Below are 6,122 nucleotides of genomic sequence, written 5' to 3'. Positions count from 1 at the left end.
TCGTCACGGTGTGAAAACTAATGTTTTGAACAATGTTCTACAAAACCAACAATATTGTTGAGTTAAGACATCCAGCATCTGCACTTCCCTTGAATTCTCGGTAGTGTCACCATGGCGACATGAAGTCACATTAACAAGGTTGCGTTACCGTATTCCGCAGGTATGTTTATTTGGACCTGGGGTTAGGCGTAGTCTCTCCTCTGCCCTTTTTTTAATCAACCGGAGATTTAAAAAAGTTCGGCAGCATGTTACGCTCTTGGAACACTTGAAGGCGAAAGCCCGCTGCACACTTGGTGATGCACTATGTTATACGCTCGGAGGAGTCGAATTTCTTGCAAGGAAAAACGAGCCGCAGTGCTAAGTAAACTTGTGGCAAGCCGCTGTCTGCGAGCTTCGGCTTCCTCTCTACGTTGCCGTTTCGCATCGCCGCTTTGCCTCATTCGCAGTTGGGCTTTTTGGGCTCGTTTTGGACGCTTAGCTGCGCCTTCGCGCGCTCGAATAACGGGGTCAGACTCGGGGTCCACGGGTCGTCCCAAAGGACACGGAATTGGCGAAAATAGCCGGCGCGACTGCTCCAACTACAATCACCAAGGCGGACAAAACCGCTGCAGAATACGACGAAAGCACCCATTACGTCAACGAGCCTACCGCCGACGTCGACTGCCGCAGTGAATCTGTCTGCGCTTTTCAAGCCGAAGAGAGGCACTGAACAGCGTTGCGTAGATCTGCCGGTTCACGTCATGCCGACACACTATGCCGTCACCATTGCATTAAACGACGAGAACTTTATTCATTACACACGCTGGCACTATGCGTTGCGCACACGACATGACAAATCGCGAACGCTCCGCGCTTACAGAGGGCTTTGTTTGTTTTTCAAGGTGACGTTATAAAAAAAAAGCTTTCCGTGGCAGACAACATAATGCCGCCTCAAAGGTGACGTTGCTGCCGTGGCAAAGCTCAGCGGTTTGTTATAAAATGAAGTAGAGAGCACGTGTAACAATGGAGAAACCAGAGAAATAAGCTGACTTTAGCGATTCCTTCTACTGGTTTAGTGCGACTCACGTGTGCTTCAAGATGAACTTCTTTGCGAGAACCCCATTGCAAAAACTGACTTCTTTACGATGTCCACAAAGTCGTCCTCGTTCGCTACTGTATTTGCCTGTTCAGTCATATAAAATCTTCCGACACAACTATGATAAAAAATTCTCGGGGTATCTTTCTCTGCGGCCCCAAAAGTCGCGCGCGGGTAATTAAATGCTGTAAAAGGGATCGTGTTCTGCGCAGCGTTTTGCGTGCGTCACAACGATATCGTGCCTGCCAGTCGATCAATTCGGTATACGACGGGGATACCCCTACCACGCGTTCCACGTGGCCCACGTGACCACGCATATGTATCCGGTATCTGCCCATTTTGCTATGACTGTTCGCCGGGGTAGCGCACCGACTAGAATGGACCAAGCCTGGACACAGCGCAATAATTAATATTTTCTCGGCAGAGGCCGACCACACAAGTGCGCCAAATCCTGGGAAAATAAGCCATAGAAAGGTTTGCTTTAATAAAGAAATTCTGCTCTTAATTCCTAGCGTTTGTTGTAGCGAGAATATGTAGGTGTTATTTGTTTTATGACTGCGTAATCCCGTAGCATTCTGTGTGAACTTCAAGAGTTTCGAGCTTGTCTATCTAGCCTTCTAAGGCCGCCGCGCTGCTGGAGGTGCCTACAAACTTGAGCCGCTGAGTGTAGGCGCGTGTTCGTGATGCCGTTGTGGTCGCTGGATAGTCGCCATTCGAGCTTCGGCATCCGACTCTCGCCTCTGATTCTCGCCTATTAGCTCCGCTCGAGCCAAGTAGGCCGCGTAAGAAGATTCGGGCATCTCGGCTGCGGAACTCTGGTTGGTGGCCGCCTCCGTGCGAACAATGATTCAAAAGCAAGTTTCCCACGAGCATTGTTATTCGAACGCAGAACAGCAACACGCCGCCTTCCCGTTCTTCCCCACGATCGCACCATACTTTCACAGCACTTCTCATATATACCAGGCAGTTTAGTCAAGCGTCGAAGCCTGTTCTAGTGCATGAAGTTTGAGCACGATAGGGCGCAGCGCCGAATTCCAGCACGGCAACGTCATTACAGCGACTGGGATCGACGGCATCGGCTTTTGAGGCTACCAAAGAATCTCTTGGAGGGCGCAGCTTCGTCAAAAAGTGCGTCAAATCAGTCTTTGCTTTCCTGGGGGGTTTACTTGAGCAGCTCGAGGATAGCGCGCAACTACGGTACTACTGGGCGCAAAGGAAGAGTAACGTGATCGCAATGAAAGAGTAGCTAGGCAAGCCCACGTTCTTTCTTACGCTCAGCATGCAATGAATGCCTGCTCGAACTCGTCGAGGCGTTCAAAGAGGTAGTTAAGGAGCAAACTACCGCAGGGTTAACGCCATAGTCAGCTACCCGCAAAACGCTTCGCATGACTTCGATTCCCACTGTACATGGCACCTGCATAATTTTGTTGTTGTTCAGCCATCAAAGCATAGCACGTGACCAGAATAGGCGATGGATCAAGAATCCATTTTGGTGCTGCTTTATCTTCTACCCCATTGCGTGGCGTGCTCCACAACTGGTCCCTTCTTTCTTTTCAGTAGCCTCTTGCAAAAATGAAGTGAAAAGGATTTTAGTGATCCAGCACACATGCTGGAATCTACGTGAAGCGGAGCTTTAGGGAAACGATAATTTAAATATAATGATAATACGCAAATCCCACGCGCTCTGAGAATAGATGCTATGTGAGACATTTTCCATGTAGCTTGGTATCCAGCACCGTTTGGGGTCCTGAAAGGCGTTAACATGAACCAATGTGCCTGTGTATGGATGGAAAGCGTTTGTGTTGTGTACGTGACGCGAGCTTTCGTGCGATGACAGCATCAAGGCGATGGCGACGGTAACGATATATATATATATATATATATATATATATATATATATATATATATATATATATATATATATATATATATATATATATAAAGCACAAAGCTTTATACCAGAACCACACCCGCCAGTGTGGAGGTTAGGAGTTAGGGAAGTGAGGTGATTGTAGGTTTGCAGGGCAAGAGAAAAGGATGTGCTCTACATTTGCGTATGTAGAGGGGCAGTTAGGACATAAGGGGTCGGAGCGCTAACGAGAAAGATATAGGCGTACCGGAGTGACCAAATTAAGTGTTCAGCTGCATGGCTCTGAGGGTGTGTACTCGGGCAGTGGAGAGGAAAGCGTGTGGTGGCGGAAGAGTCTGCAATGAATGCCGGAGGTGTTTATAGCGCTGCTTCAGAGTTTTCTTATACAGGTGTGTCTCGTCCGCGGGCGGGAAAGTTTTTTTGGAAATGAGGTTGAGACCTCAGCGGGCTGTGAATCGCATCTCTCCCGGTGACCCGTGAGTACAACGAACGGTTATATCATCAGCATAGAGAATGGAGTGTTGGTCGGGAATCCCAGACAAGGCCTTTGCGAGAGGGGCAAGCCCAGGACTAAGAAGGGTTGGAGAGAGCGCGGCCCCTTGAGGTGTTCCGCGAGTGAGTGAGATGGGCGGGGATAACGCGTGCCAGAGTCGGAATTGAGCTCGTCGGGAGGGGATTAAAGAAGAAACGTGAGACTAGAGTCAACATCCACAGCCGGTGTCTTGGAGAAGAAGAGGATAGCGTCGTGAGTAGGGTATCGAAAGCCTTGCGCACGTCCACAGTGACAAATACGTGAACTTGATGCCTCGCTTGTTGAAAGAATAAAGCTTCCTAGAGAAGAAGAAAGAGGTCTTGAGTAGACATGTGGGGAGGGAAACCAATCCGATTGTGTGGAAAGAAGTGGGTATCGTCGAGAAGGTTCGTAAGACGTGCGATCACCATGCGTTCCATCGTTTCCAGGCACAGGAAAAGTGAGTGAAATGGGTTGCAGGTTGGAGAAGGCGGTGGGCTTTTCAGGCCTTGATATGAGAGTTATGGTAAAAGAGGTACATTCATCGGGGAGAGTGCTGGTGGTCCAGTGCTCATATATCTTCTGTAAAATAAATTCTTTAGCCGAATCAGGCAGATTCTTGAACAGGGAGTAGGTGATGTGGTCCGGGCTCGGAGTTGTACCAGCCTCATTTGGAGCCAAGGCTCGTTCCATCTCGAGTAGAGTGGATGGGTTGTCGAAACCGCTATTGGGAGGCCCTGTGTATTTAGGGTACAGGGAAGGGAGTTGGGGAGGGATGTACATATCCTTGACCTGTTGAAGGCGGGAAGTAGCACCATGATCGGAGAGGTACTTTTGGACTGCGGAGAGAGGATCAGATTGACCCCAAAGAGGGACCGGAAGAACACACAGGCTGAATTATTGGGGTGGGGGGGGGGAAGAGTTGATAGACTCGCATATGTGATCCAAATTTTTTGTGTCATAGGTGGATCAATGAAATAGTATGTCGTGTTGAGTGCGTCTAACGTGTCTAAGCTCAGTTTCGTTAGGTTGGGTGCGGATGTGGCTAAGATGTTTACGACGTCTCCAGAGACGCATGAGATGTTGGTCGGGGCGGCCCGACGGAGGGTTAGCTTCTGCAGTGTTGGTGGCCTGGGATCGCGTTCACAGCAGCGAGCCCACCCACACATTATAATTTGGAGTTGACTTCCAGACTCGCAGGCGGTGATAGGGGTCCCAGTTACTCTGGGTGACATGTTTTTTGGGTTTGTGAGTGAGGGTAAACTTAATTTAAATTATGTAATGGTCGGATAGGAGTGTGTCCGGAAGGACTTGCCAAGTCTGTGGAGAATCGTGCCCATGGTGAAAGGTGAGGTCAGGCGTTGTTTGACGTCGCGTCGCGTGTCCATCCCGTGTGGGTGTGTCTGGTATATTGGTGAGTGTATATGAGTGCTGCATAGTGTGTGCGTGAAGATCGCAGAGGGGCGCAGTGCCCGAAATACCACCTGGGTATCCCCAGATGGTATTTCGGGCAATGAAGTCTCCACCAAGAATAAGGTCACGTTGTTTTGGAAAGAATCGAATGAAATGAAAGAAAGCAGCGAGAATTGTGGTAGAGGTTAAAAGAGTTGAATGCTGGGCTAGTTGGTATCTTGGCACGAGAACCATATTGAAATACAGCGCAACGGGATGCACAACATTGGTATTGCGCCTGTGTTCGTCTTCCTTTCTGTTGTGTCGTCTCGTTGCGCTGCATTTCAGTATGGTGGCAGAATTTGGGGGATTGTAGACATTCAGAAGTATGAGAGGATGGTGCTAATAAGAAAGGGCTGTTACATATGGAAGTAACGTGGATGGAACGTCTTCCTGTTCATAAGCGATGTCACAGCGAACATACGTGGAAAGCAGTAGCGCGGCGAGGTTGGCGTGCAGAGCTCGATAGCCTGGGATGTTATTGGTTTGCCTTGTCTCTTGTAGTAGGATAAAATGAGGTAGTGTGGTTTGCTTAAGGAGCCATTGATGCAAGGGGATGCGGTTTGTCGAGAGGCTACGGAAGTTCCACTGAATTAATGTGACCACTATGATGCTGGTTATTAGAAGCGTTAGTTGAAGCGAGAAGATTGGCGGGCTTAATTTTGGAGGCCAGCCCTACTGACATAACGGGTACCGGGTGGGTGAGCTTAAGGGGTAGTTTTTTGTCTTTCATAGGGCCTGGAAGCGTCATTAAATGTTTTGTTTATGGTGGAGTTCAGAGTGTTAAGCGTTAAGCGACTGTGTGAGGTTTGAAATGAGTATCTCGAGGTTGGAAGTACGTTGGTCTTGTGCCTCGATACGTGCTTGTTCCATCTCAATGAGGCATGTGAGTGCAGCTACATGGAAAAAAGCGCTGTCAGCCCCAGCTCCTGCTGCCCAACACGGTGGGGAGAGTAGAAGGCCGTGGGTGCGGGTGTGGGAGTCGCCGGAGACCTTAACTGTTGAACAGGTTTCTGGAAGGTCAAATCTTGTTTGGCTGAAGCTGGCTTTTCGCATGCCGCAGGCTTCGGCTGTACAGCAGGTGCAAGTTGAATCACACGGGTTACTGACACCTGGGTCAGATGCGTGCCTGCCCTGTGGGCATGTGCCGGCAGTAGGTGTGACGAGGCGAGCGTCTTGGATGTAGATGAAGAACTGGAAGGTTTAGCTAGGGG

The sequence above is a fragment of the Dermacentor variabilis genome, chromosome 2 (genome assembly GCF_050947875.1).
Source record: "Dermacentor variabilis isolate Ectoservices chromosome 2, ASM5094787v1, whole genome shotgun sequence".
NCBI classification, from domain to species: domain Eukaryota; kingdom Metazoa; phylum Arthropoda; class Arachnida; order Ixodida; family Ixodidae; genus Dermacentor; species Dermacentor variabilis.
Note: the sequence above shows the minus strand (reverse complement) of the source record.